The following is a 14,645-nucleotide window of genomic DNA, read 5'->3' on the forward strand; positions in this document are numbered from 1 at the left end:
CATTTGTTAATTGACTTTCGTTGCACTGAGGGGCATTTTGTGAGGCAAAAGCGAAAAGCTGTCAGTGTTCACCGAAAGTAGAAATTTCGCGCTTAAGTAGGAAGACAGCATTTATAGACATGGTGGGGAGTTCTTGGCACACTCAAAGATGCATACCCGTCTCCATCAGAAACAATTAAAAATTTGCAAACATTCGTGACAAGAATTTTCAATTCTATTAAGGACACGGAGGCGAGGATTATGCTTTCTCGATTTCTTTACTACAAACAGCAGCCAATAGGAACACAGTAAAGAAAAGAAAACTACAAATCCCATGAGCACTTAGGCAACCATAGGGACTACATCCCTATAAAAACAACCATAGAGGATAAGACTTCCTCTTTCTTTGTCCAGGAAAGTTAATCAGTCAAAAGTCAATTCAAGTGGTACCGAAGAACAGCCTGTAGGAAAACATCCGAAGGCAACAGGAGAACGACCAGCCGGAGACATCCCAATGAACCAAGGACCAGGAGACCGGAGCAGGAGAACTCAGCATATCCAGAATCCGAAATGCCGGAACCGATGCAGGAGAGTATTGAAGAAAAACTCACTTCTTTTCAGAACCTGAAAGAAAAGCAGAGCCGTAATACACCATTCCAGTACCGTGTAAGGTAAAAGTACAAAGGGAAGGGAAACAGTGCAAGAAAAACATTCTAGAGCCATGTAACAGCAATGATAACATACACGAGAAATGCAATAAAAATACATTTGGGTGGGATAATCCTCGCCTCCGTGTCCTTAATAGAATTGAAAATTCTTGTCACGAATGTTTGCAAATGTTTAATTTTATGGCAGGACAGGAGGCTCAGATTATGCTTGTTTAAAGCTGAGCCACCACAACAGAAGCAATATCCACAATGGGCTTGAAATAAAACGTTTTAAACACAGAGTCGGAAGACCAATCAGCGGCCGTCATGATGTCCGTCAGACTCACCCCAACAGTAAAAGCCTTAGAAGTCATGGCTCCCCGAGCGGAATGGGCTCCAAAAATGGAGACATTAATTCCAGCCTCAGACATAAGCCAACGCACCCAGCGTGCCAAGGTTGCCGGCGCCACAGGCTTAAAAGGCTTTTGAAAAGCAATTAGCAATTGACCAGACAAATTTTGGCGAAAAGGAGCAGTACTTACCTCATAATCCTTTATGCATTGGACCACACATAATTGTGGATTCTGCGGAAAAGATGGATATGTCACCGAAGACATATTACATTTGGTGCGCCGGGAAATGGTAAAAGTGACCCCGTCCGGAGAGAACGAACGCCCTGCGAGATCTAAGGCCCGCACATCCGAAATGCGTTTGCAAGACACCAAACAAAGTAACATCGTCAACTTTGCCGAAAGCTGCTTTCGAGACAAAGAGGAATTGGGAGGCCAAGCCTCCAGAAAACGTTAGACAATGGAAACATCCCAAAGAGCAACATACTTTGGACAAGGCGGTTTTACCAGCCGAATGCCACGAAGTAATTTAGAAACCAAGGGATGTTCCCCAACAGGTTTTCCGTCAACAAAATCGTGGCCCGCAGAAACCGCGGAGCGAAAGGAATTGACCGTCCTATAAGCAGAACCAGAAGAGGCGATGGAAGCTAGAAAATTAACCACTAAAGTAACATCCGCTGAAGAGGGATCCAATTCCCGTTCAGAACACCAACCACACCATCGTCGCCAAGCCGATGCATAACGCTTGTGCGTGTTGGGGGCCCAAGCCTCACCGATAAATCATGCAGCGTCTCCAGATAAGCCCGGGACTTTCCAGCGTTCCCCGAAATCCGCCACGCAACCAACCGAAGCTGACCTGAAGGCAGAAATGCCAGAAATCCTTCGCAATTTTGGCCAAGAGTTTCGACCTCGTCCCCCCCAGTTTGTTCACGTACCGAACCGCAGAGATGTGGTCCATGCGGAGGAGTATGCAACACTTGGTAGCCTGAGGAGCAAGGCTGCGGATCGCAAACGAGCCCGCCAGGAGCTCCAAACAATTGATGTGAAGATTCAGTTTGTCCCGCGACCAACGACCGCCCGTCGTCACAGACCCGCAACGGGCTCCCCATCCCCAAAGGCTGGCATCCGATTCCAGCACTACATCCGGGGTAGATCCGAACAGGGCCTTCCCGTTCCAAGCCTCCATGTGGTGGAGCCACCACATCATCTCTGACCTGGCGTCGGTCGACAGGGGAACAAGATCGGAGTAGTGAAGACCCTTCTGCAAATGTCTGATTTTGAGACGTTGAAGGGCCCGATAATGTAAGGGACCCGGAAAGATCGCCTTAATAGACTTGGCCAACAGGCCGACAATCTGAGCGATCGATCGCAAAGAAACACTCTCTTTGGACAAAAGTAATGTCAACTCCCGCTTGATAGACCTGACCTTCTGGGAAGGTAAGAGAAGTTGGCAAGATATCGAGTCGACCAGGAAACCCAAGAACTCTATCGACTGAGAGGGATGCAAAAGAGATTTTTGAGGATTCACCAGAAATCCTAGAGATTGCAAGAGGTCTATCGTCCAGGCCAAATGTGTTTGTAAGTGGACCGGACACTGAGCCATCAGTAAAATGTCGTCGAGATACACTATCAGACGAACCCCGCGCGCCCTCAACGATTCCACTACCGGCCACAGAAGCTTGGTGAAACACCACGGAGCGGACGAGAGGCCGAACGGGAGAACAGTGTACTCGAACCACTTCCCCAACCATTGGAATTGGAGGAAACGGCGATGAGGCTGGAATATCGGGATCGACAAGTAAGCGTCCTTCAAGTCCAGGCGAACCATCCAGTCGCCTTCGCGAAGAAGATCCCTGAGAAGATGGATGCCCTCCATCTTGAAGTGGCGATAAACTACTCCGTTGTTGAAGTCCCTGAGGTTGAGTACTAAGCAAGACCCTCCCCCCTTCTTCTCCACCAGGAAGACATTGCTGACAAATCCCTGAGGGTGCAGGGAAGTTCGCACAATGGCCCCTTTGACTAGAAGAGTCTCGATTTCTTGGGAGATGACTTCCTGATCTAGTTGGGAAAAAACAAGGGGTGAAGGGACGTGACTTTGAAGGGGAGGATGATAAAACTCTATCTGGTAACCTTGAACAGTTTGCAACACCCATGCATCGCTGGAGATTGTACGCCAATTTTGGAGAAAAAATTGCACTCTGCCCCCCAGAACCACATCCTCATAGGGGATCAAGCTCACCTGAGGTGGAGTAATCTTGACGTCCTCCCTGGTGTCCGCCATAGCCTCCTTTGGTGGCCTGTCCACGACATTTTCGGGAAGGGTAGAAATTTGACTTGGAGCGGGAATAGGATGAATGTTGACCTCCTCCCTGCTGGGACTGATTGCCACGCTGTTGGCCAGAGCCACGGCCGGATGAACGTCCCCTGGAACGTCCGGCCCTTCCAAAAACCGGGCTGAACGCCCTACGGAGAGAAGACTGAGCCTTATCCAGGCCACTGAATGTTGCGACAAATTTGGTCAACTCCTTAAGGAAGGGTTGACCAAAAAGCAGTCCCTGGGCAAGGGGCCCGACTCCGACGAAGCCAATTCCGTCAACCTGGGGTCCATTTTCAACAGAACGGAATGCCGACGCTCAGTGGAAAGAGCACAGTTTGCGTTCCCCAACTGGCAGATAGCACGCTGGGACCACCCAATCAGCTCATCAGGGTCGATGCCAGAGGCGGACCCTTGAGCCTGGTAACCTAAATCCAGAATCTTCGTAAGCGGGCCAAGGAGATCCAACAATTTATCCTGGCACAGGCGCCAGGACCTATCAATACCCTTCTTAGGGTCTTTCGTGAATTTTTTAAGGTAGGTGAGAATAGTGGGATCCACCTCTGGAGTGTCCGAGAGTTTGTCTGCCAAATCCGGGCGAGGACACTCGGACCGAAGCCGAGCACGTACTTATTGATCAAAAGGCTCACGGATGTGGGCTTGAACATACTCCGCGACTTCGGGAGCAGGGAGCCATGACTTTGAGTTAGGATGGACTATGTCGGTAGGCTCAAAGGTGAGTACCGGAGAATGTGACGGAGCGTCAACGAAATTCTCCTTTCTAGACTTTTTAGCAGGGGGTGGACCAGAGGGTTCTGAAGAAGTAGACGAAGAGGACGCATCATCAGTGTCAGGGGGAGGTGGGCGAGCCTTCTTGGAAACACTGGATGAGGACAGGGACTGTGCCAATTTTACAAAATCCGATTTGTGAGGATTTTTGGGAGATTTCGAGGAGTGTTTGCCAGCAGAGGAAGGAATCCAACCTTGTTGGTGCGCATAATCCGTCAAATGACGCTTTAACGGCCCAATGGCGCAGACCAGCGCGGTATTAACGGAGTGTTGCACCCCTTTGTCAAGGGCGTCAACCAAATCATATTCAAAGGACTCCTCTGGCTCCTCATCATAATAATACTCAACATTGTCATCGTATCCAGCCATGCTTGTGAGACTCAGGCAGAACAGATAGATGGAAAATGCCCACAAAGGAGTAAGTTATCAACTGTAACTGATAAGGTCAGACAATAAAGAAGTGACCCAGTCAGGGGGGGGGGGGTGACAACCCCAAGCAAGCCAGACAGGCAGAGTAACACGACGCCTGAAGAAAAACAACAGTTCAAAGGTGGAGGGACAGGCTTGCAAATAGTGTCACCCTAGGCAACGCCTCTAATAATTGTCCAGCCCAAACTCTAGCAGAGGAAAGGGCGTCAGTTGGGGACTCTCCGGCAGGCAGTGGGCAAAGGCTACTCGAAAAACGCTGCCTTCTGCGTGTAAAGAATCCGTGAGAGACACAGAACGTCAATAGGGCTTCCGCGCATGTGCAGTAGCACGCCTGTTTTAATCCGGAAATGGAGCGACGTGCGACAGCAGCGCGCGACCGCCCGAGTCCCCGGTCCCACTCCACAAGCGTACACGGGCACCAAGCGCCCGAGCACAAAGAGAGGCGACCCGCGCTCTCCAGCGGAAAAAAAACCGGCAACCCGAACAGCCGTACACAAGAGAAGAGCCACAAAGCACAACGGGCACAAGAACACCGGGTAAGACGCCGGAAAACAGCCAAAAGAGAAGCGCCGCAATAGCGCTAGCACAAGGAAATAGCACAAGTCAATGAAAACATTCAAAAGCACAATAGCATGAAACAAAGGAAAAATGACTTAACTGGCTGCGAAGCAGCAAAGAAAGAGCAAGTCTTATCCTCTATGGTTGTTTTTATAGGGATGTAGTGTCTATGGTTGCCTAAGTGCTCATGGGATTTGTAGTTTTCTTTTCTTTACTGTGTTCCTATTGGCTGCTGTTTGTAGTAAAGAAATCGAGAAAGCATAATCTGAGCCTCCTGTCCTGCCATAGAATTCAGGAGCGAAAGAGAAACTAAAACAGTGACCACCCAATTCACTACAGTGCGAGTAACTTAGAGGGGAAACTGCGCTCTTTTATTAAGAAGCAGTCCCCACAACAATTTCTGTGTAACACTACAGGAACACACTGCAAAAAGCCGGTCTCTCTTAAGCAGGGTGCGTAGCCCCATCCTCACCCTCACTGACTGCGTCCACCACTGTGTCCGTCAAGCACAAGACCCAGTGACCTCCCCCGGCCCAGAACCGTCCTTATCTTCAGCCTTCATCAGATGACCCCTTCCGATGTGTTGGCAACACAAAACTCTAAGCTGGCAAGTGAGTGTTCACAGGTGGCTGCAGAATGTGCGGAGCCAGAGCATAACGTGGACACAATAATCTACCGCCACAACATTTCTCCACATTCAAACTATGAGCAGCGGGCGGCGCACAAATCCCGGCACTTGACTCCCGGAATGGGGCCAGGACGACACAGCTGGCTGACTGCACTCTGTGAAGCTAGTGTAAGGTTTATAGCTATTTGTCTGCGAATATTTTCTTTTTTTTTCCTGCCAACAACGTGTCGCTGAAACAAGCTCTTGTAAATTGAGGTGGGTTTGGTGGGCAAACCTTTTTCTGCAAAGTTTTACGAGAAATAAACTCTGAATGTAGCGTTTCACGTTGCATGTGAAACAGACGGGACTATTTTGACAGAACGCTTGCACAAGGAGATTGTATCTACCTTTACATTCTGTTTAATTATTACATTTCTTTCAGTAGCACTGTATGCGGTATCTAGGGCACAAGTCGTAAAAAAAGAAGTGGGGGGATGCTGTCACCGGAAGTGACGTCACGACAGGAAGTGACGTTACGTGCCGAGCTCCTCGTCCCAGAGAGGCCAAAGAGTGAAGCCCAGCTGTTTGGCAGGAGGGACCGGGTAAAATAAGTTGGGGGACGCCGTCCACCCGCGTGGTACCCCGACTCGAGCCCTGGCGGTGTCAGATTGCGAAGGAAAATATGTTTTTGTTGGGGGAGGTGCTGAATGACATGGGTGGTCTTCAGAATCGTTATTTTGTGGAAACACGAAAACGTTGCCTCCGCTGTCAGGGCTTTAAGTGGGATGAAAACACTGTTGTCTCTGAGGGGCGTGGCCTATGTAATGAAAGGCGTGGCTTAAAACACGTAAACTGAAAATCTGTGCTCAGTTTAATGTGCCACCGGACCGGAATTTTGCGCTTCTGCTATTGCATCCATATGTAATCCATATATAGAATACAACAAGTAACATACCTACAACAAGCCAGGACTATTGGCTTTGTCAATGGTTGTTAGTTTCATAAGACGAATAAGCAACATCTATGGCTTTGTTGTATAGAATATTGAAAATGCTTCAGTTCTGAAATGATGAGACTGAATCTACTAAAATGAGTCGCTATGAAGTTGCGCCAAAGTCAGGGAAGGCTGGCACTGCTTTTTAGACACTGGCAGGACCCCGCCCACTTAAATCCCTGTCCTATATCCCTTAATATGTATCCACTTCAGGGCTTCGCTGGGGCCATGCCCCCACCATCTCGTTACGCTGCTCTCCTAGTTCTTTCTCCGTCCCTCCCAATCTGTCAACGCCAGCTGCTGCTCCCCATCCGCCACCCCCTCTCCTCATATATCTGCCACTTGCTCATTCACTAGCCGCGGCGCTGTGAAGTGCAACAAAAAGGCGCGCTCAAATACACAGTCACTCTTTCAGATCTCTATCTTTCAGCCTGTCGCAGCTTTGGCTTTTACATTGATGCACAGAGCCCCAAGAGAAGACCCCCCCATCTGCTAGCCCCCTAGCTGCATGATCTGACGGCTAAATTACTTAAGAGCGGATGCCCTTTGTGGCGAACCTTTCCATCTGTTACCGCCCATTATGGGTTATCTGATGCCAGCTGGTGTTGCAGTGCACAGGGTCAAACCCTGCAAGGGCCAACCAACCCTTTCAGCCTTCAGAGGTCGACATACTGAGTACTAAGACACTGGATAGTAATAACACCAGTGCTTAAAAGCGGCTAAGGAACTGACCCCACACAGATTCGGCATCCTAAAACCCGGACTGGTAAAATCGCACATAAAACATTACAAATATTATGCCCAAACTAACTCTCCCATTCCCCTTGGACCCCACAGCCACCCAAAAAAAAAGACAAGCACTCCGAAAGCGAAAGACGATCGCGCCGGAGCTTGTCTTCATGGGGCCATGTGTTTGAAACACATGGCCCCATAAAGATAAGAAACCTTTTGCGAAAAAAGGAAAGCAGGCGAGCCCGTCCAAGTGGGCTGTCTGAAAAAGCCAAAAGTACACATCATAAAAAGCTCTTTTCGAATGGCTGGCCACCGCTTAGCATAAACGGTGACGCCAGCCAATGGAAAAGAGGGGTGGGGCTTAAAGCCCTTTACTGAAACTGCTCGAAGACATTAAATCTCGCAGAGCGCGCTGTGCATGTGCACAGCCACGCTAGCCGAGACCTAAAAACTAATTTGCACTAATTTGTCCTTATACAACCAATATACATCAACTTGCGAGCAATGGTTAGATGGTACTTGATAAAGGTAAGAATCAAAAGATGAATTTTAAACGTGATCCTGTCAAGACTATATATTCTATAAGAACTGTTGTTTCCTATTTGAGAATGTTCATACACCAGCAATTCAGGATCTGCTTCAGCACCCGATGTAAAGTAATATGTTGATGCAGACATGGTTTAATCTTTTTCCAGTGCTGGATATCAGAGGCAGATGGTTCCAAATGAGGCAGACCTTTGACAAGTCATTAAAAAGGCTCATGTCTAAGCAGAACACAATGATTGCATGATGTACTCAACTATTGACTTCAAACAGAAAAACTTTACATTGTTTGGATCATCTCCTATCATGTCTGCATGACTTCTGGATTGTAACTAGAGAACATTTTGGAATAGAGAAGTTCAACAGCTTTTCTGGAGTGTTAATGTGTCAATTGGTAGTAAAAGCAGACCATTTAGGAGAGTGGTCTCTCAGAACACATTTATAGCATCAAGGAATATTTACAGACAATTTGCACTTGAAATGTAAAGTATGACTAAAACATACATTTAATCACTACCACAAGTATTCTCTCTTCCCTTGAGCCACATGGACGATTAGAACCCATTTAATCAATGAATCAATCATTTATAAATCTGTTAAAACCTGAAAGGCAACCAGTCCTCTACAACAGTTACAGTACTTCTGATCAATAAAGTAAGGGTGTCAATGCCTTTGTGAATGGTTGGGTTGGATTGACGTCTACAAGCCTACCTAGTAGGAAATTCCACAGACAGCATGCATTGTTCAGAAAGGTATGGCCACAAGCCTTCTTTCTGATGGTCTTTGGGGGAATGAGAAGTGTTTTCTCAGAGAATAGTCATCAGCCCCGGACTGGCAATATTGGGCACCGGGCGTTTCCCCGGTAGGCCGATAGGGTGGGGGCCTATTTTGGGCCCCTTGGGGCCGTTTTTTTTGCAGGGCAGTTTTTGCAACATAGCTGCAATATCAGCCCTTGTAACAAAATCGGCCGAAACCGGTCCTGGAAAACAGCTCGGCCTCACCCCCAACCCCGGGAGGAGGGAGAGGGGGGGGGGGCGAGCACTTTGCCAGGGCAGGTTTTGGTTCATAGTCCGGCCCTGATAGTCATGCCATGTTAGGCTGATTTGGCAGAAAATCTTTGAATCCGGTAGGTTGTACTCTACCCTAAACAAACTTGGAAGCCAGTATCATGGTCTTAAATTGAATATTTAAGGTGCCTGAAAGCCAGTGTAACTCTGGCAAACAGGGGAATATGCCCCCCTAGGTAGGTTTGAAACAGCCCTGGCTGTTGAATGCTGCCAAACGTGTCATTTTCTGACATGTTATGTTCTGTCATGTGTATTTGTAAAGTGCACTCTCACCCATGAGGTTACTTTGGTGCTGAGAACATGTCTGTTCCTAGCCTTTCCAAGGTAAGTTTGGCCCCTGAGGTGTGGTGTGATGTGAGATAACCAAGCAACGCACCAGAAAACTACAAACCATTCCGAATTCAGGAGCCAGACTCATCCTCAACCTCCCACTAAGAACTCACATCACATGACACTTCAAGGAGATCCTCTGGCTCCGGATATACAAACGTGCTCATTTCAAACTCCTCACACACACACATTTAAGGCACCACACCACCTAGGCCCCACCTACCTGAACAGTCGCATCTCCTTCCCCCAGCCACTAAGACATGTTTGCTCCATAGTACTCCCACTCGCACACATCCAACGTATACATAGATCAAGATTAGATGAATGTGCATTATCTTACATTGCTCCTAAAGCGTGGAACAACATCACACTCTACATCTGAGCCTCCTCCTCCTCCTCTCTTCTTGAATTTTGCAAGAAGCGGGAGCCCTGACTTTTCAATTAACCAACCTTTACTAGGCAGGGCTAGGCACATACACATGCTCAGCACCAGTAGACCTTCACTGGTGAATTCTCATGCGTTCTCCCACAACCTATACCTACCATTCCCTCACCAACAGCACCCCACTTCCTCATACAAAACAGCCACCCGCTCACGCTCTCACAGACCAACCACCACCCTCACAATCCCCAAAACTCGCAAGACGTGCTCCTCAACACCCGATCGCTCACCAAACATACTAAGGTGATATGAGACCTACTGCACAACCACGGACCTGTTCTCCCTCATGGAAACATGACTAAACCCAACCTCTGAACCAGACATAACTATAGCCATCCCCGCCAGCTACAAGATCGCCAGGCAAGACTGTCAACACAAGCCAAGAGGCACAGTCACCATCATTTTCAAAGGCACTGTCAGCTGCACCACCTACACCGACACCACCACCAGCTATGTGGAATGTTAAACATACACATCAACCTAGGCGGAACCTTGGTATACAAACCACCAGGACCCTGCATCAATTTTGCAGGTGACATCACTGACTTTGTCGCACAGCTCATTATCAATGCCAGCATCTTCACCCAGCTCAGACGCCTTAACTTTCATCTAAAAGTACGCACAATCCAAACTCTGCAGTTACCAAACCCACCCATGCCAATGGGAACCTATTGGACCCAATTTTCTTCTCAATAAACAACATCACAGATGACAAGTCAGCAACTATGACTTGGAGAAACCATGCTCTTGTCAGTTTCAGCATACCCATTTCGTACCACCACAGATCTACCACCACCAGACCCAGCAGCCACAGCTGAAGAAGCTACGTAGATTAGAATCCCGCTATATAATTGATCTTCAAACCAAGCATCCAAAGGGCGTGAATAGCGGGGAAGAGCTGGCAGTACACCGATGAACTCAGATTGGTTGATAGGCCGATACACGGCTTAATAATGCGCAAGATTTGTTTAAATGATATGATGTCAGTATATATGACTTGTCTTTGAATTAGGACTTTTTTCACAATGCACGATGGTTGATGAAAGCCGATACATGGCTGAATGTTCTCAGCATGCCGATACACGGCAAAACCATTTCTGTTTAAAATTGTTAACAATTGTAAGTTAAAGCTGATATACAGCAAACTATTTATGCAAACATAGCATCTAAAGCTTTGTGTATTTAAGGCAGATGTACGATGAACAATTGCAATTTTAAAACTGTGTGCAATGATATGGTGACTAGCCTAAGATGGCGCCCATGAATAGGGTTTGATTTCTTGTCCGTTTTCAATGGCAATGTATCTGAATTGGCTTTTAAAATTATGCCGCGGCGCGAAAGTCAGTAACACCAACGAAGGCGCTGCGCCGAAACGCGTTTGTTTGTTGCTGCAGGTAATAACGTTTTCGACAACGATCCTCCGGGAGTGGTGGCTTCTATTTACAGAATTTTTTAACGATGGAGCTTGGAGATAATTCGCAGTGCTCCTCCGCGATGCTAGCACCCGTTTGTGAGTGCTTCCTGAGGAAAAGTGCAGTGCAGCAGTAATATAAGTATATATATATTAAAAATAAGAACCTTAATAGCTTGATAACTGTATGCACCAATACCTTGACTCCCATCAAGCAAAAACCTATGGTGTAAGTTTTTGACCCATATCAAGTAAGGCTTGGTGCCACAAGAAGTCCGGATTTGAGCATGGCAACAGCTGCGGATATTCCTGAGCTTTTTAACATTCTCTCCTCTGCGCATTTAGCTAGAAAAGTTTGTTCAATGGTCTAAAGAAACTACCCATAAAGATGCATGTGTTCAAAGTAGCTAATTTAAATCCAGCCAATTGCATTGCAATTCCATGGATATGTATGCAATCCAATGAATTTTGAGCTTTTTTCAATTTTAAGCAATCAGCTAGGATTGTGAGATTCAGCTCCTTGGTCCATATTTTAAACCATACCAAATGAGGTTGCAACCTCACAAAATCACTTATATACCCTATCCCAAATTCCGTGTGCCATACATAATCACTAGTGGACTTGGATACAGCAAGCAACCTTTCTATATAGCTATTTTCTACCTTCTCCAGCCCTGATTGGTCGCAAACACCCCATACGTCGGCCCCATATGTAGCATGTGGGCAGCACCTGAACTTGGAAATTGTTAACAACTCTTTGGCTTTCTACTTAATCTGGTTGCAAAGACTAGGTCCGCTTCTATGCTCCTAGCTAGAGCGGCTGCCCTGCCAGCTTTCAGAGTACTCCAAGTCAGATTGTCATCAAAAAGTATTCCCAGGTAGGGGTAAGAAGGGATCTTACTAATCTTTTTACAGTTAACAAAAAAGCCTTATTTTCCTTTTCTCAGGGTCGAAAGGCCACAGAATTTGTCTAATAATCACTGAAAGTTAATTGCAATCCTAGCCAATAAAACAGTGTTGTCAGCATGAATTGAAGAGGGTATACTGCGTTTGCCAACTATGGGGCAATCCATGCTAGGATTTGGTAAATGTTTTTTCCAGACCATTGATGCACAGAAAAAAAAGAAAGGGGGCTAGTACGCACCCGTGCCACACACCACAATCACGTCTAAAACTTTCTGTTGTTTTCCCAGATGGTCCATATCTCACGCTTGCAGTTACGCCTAGACGTAGCTCCCTCAGGAAATTAATTATGCTGGGCTCGACCCCTAGTTCCGTCATAATTGCCCAACGTTTTGCCTTATTGACTAAATCGAAAACCAAGCTCAGATCCATGAGAGCTGCATAAACTTTGCCTTCCTTTGCTACTGTAAACATATTACCAGGGATACATTTAGACATTGCTTTAGAGTCCAGAGGCCAACAGGCATTCGGAACTGAAGATCAAAGAGCGCATTATTATTGGTTGCCAAGGTTTGCAATCATTCTAGCAGGATCCTGCCCACCTTAGCCGTGGAGTTTTTAAAGATCACTTTGGGTCCTCGTCAGATCCTTTCTTAAAGATCAGAACTATTGTTGTGTGAGACCAAGCCTTAGGTTGGCCTGTAGTTAAAGTAGCCTTAAGGACATTTTGTCAAAAGAGGTGTCCACAGATGTAAATTTGTCTCGAAAAGGTCCGCTGGTATCGCATCTGGACTAGGAGCTTTTGCGGTGGATCACCTATTGACTGCCTCTATCACGTCATTTATGTCACACTCAAAGTTACAGAGTGGCTGATCGGAGACTGATGGGACAGCAGATGTTCTTGTCTGAATCTTGCTTGGAGCCTGCCCTTCTTGGGGACAGGAGCCTAGTTCTTAGTTGAGAAAAATGCCTGACCCAGGTCTCTGGAGGGGTCACTGTGTCAAGCCCAGTTTCTTGAGCATTTCTCCAGATAATTGTGATTTATCGTTTTATCGTTTGCCAGTAAAGCTTTCTATCTTTAATGTCGCTGGCCTTTACTAGGTCATGGTAACCTTCTTCTCTCCGTATCCTTTTCTGGGCCAATAATGCAGCCATATACTCCTATCAACAGGAGTGGACCCTTTCTGCATCTCTTGGCACCGCCTTAAGTGCTAGCAGAAACCAGTTATGGGCTTTGGTGCAGGTTGTATCAAACCATCTCATGTATTTGTTATGGTGACTGTTCAATTTAACAGTGAGCCTTTTCTGAGCAGTCCTGCAAATTCCATCAAAGCTACAAATTTTCTTCGTCCCAGTCCTTGATCTTCTCCAGGCATATCATAAAATCACAGTGGGTTGTGGCAATTACATTTGAGAATCCTTGTCCACTCTCACCAAACCCATAATAACCCCCTTGATAGATGAAAAAGACAGTGATGGCAGGTGAATCGTCACCTGCTGTGTTTAAAAAAACATGGCATCACTTATCAAAATAGCTATGAGCCTATGGTCGCTCAGTGGCGAATCCACAACAAAAATAATCTCGCACCCATGCCCTCAGATTGCATGACAATAAAATAAAACCAATTCAGCTGAATCGACCGTGCCCAACAAATTTAGAAGTAGCAACTAGGCCACTGTTTGAGAAATTAAATGCGAACATCAGATTATACCTTATTAGCAGCAGATTGAGTGCATCCCCATATGGGCTACCGCAAATATGTGTGATGGGCTCCCCTTTAGCAGGCCGCATGACATTGCTGGGGATACAGAATAGTGTTTAGCGCTGAAATCTCCCATCTAGAAGATCACAGAGCTACCATTGGAGCTACTAAAACTGAGGTCCATGTCCTCCTGCAAAGATTTCATTATGGCAGAGTTACTAGCATCAAAAATATTGTTATAAAAATTGACCAATAGTATATGTGCTCTTTTACAGTTTATAAGTATGATCTGATGATAGGGCGAGGCCAGATTTGTCCACATGATCTGGCCTGTGAAAGTAAGAGCCACCAATGTAACCAGATAGCATTTAGCCTTGCCCATAGTTCCTAGTATCGCAAGAGTAGAATAAGTCACAAACCCATCAATGAAAACCCGGTTCTAGAAGCCAGGTTTCGGCTTTCCTCAGTTGGAATGGGAAGACCAGATGAAAGACCACTCTCACCTGGGGAGGGCATGATACAGTCTGCGTCTGTGCCCATGAAGCCTTGTTGCTACTCCTAGAATTTGTTAGGCACAGTCGATTAAGCCAAATTGGTCTTCATTTTCATGGCTTGTTTGCGAGTCAATCTAGTTGGTCTAACTCTGTCAAAGGTAGAAATATGTTCATGGTAGTAACAGGGTTTGCGATGCTTGGGAATGGGCGACTGGGAATCTTAGCTGGTCTGTGGAAGTAGCCCAGTGGAAGGACAGTAATGACTCAGTGGCCTGAGGAGGTAGCTGAAGAGTTTAAAGGCCCGTTGGAGAAATGTATAGGCTGATCTTCTCTCAGCACATGTATTCAAGCCG

This window comes from Lissotriton helveticus, chromosome 9, assembly GCF_964261635.1.
Source record: "Lissotriton helveticus chromosome 9, aLisHel1.1, whole genome shotgun sequence".
Lineage (NCBI taxonomy): Eukaryota > Metazoa > Chordata > Amphibia > Caudata > Salamandridae > Lissotriton > Lissotriton helveticus.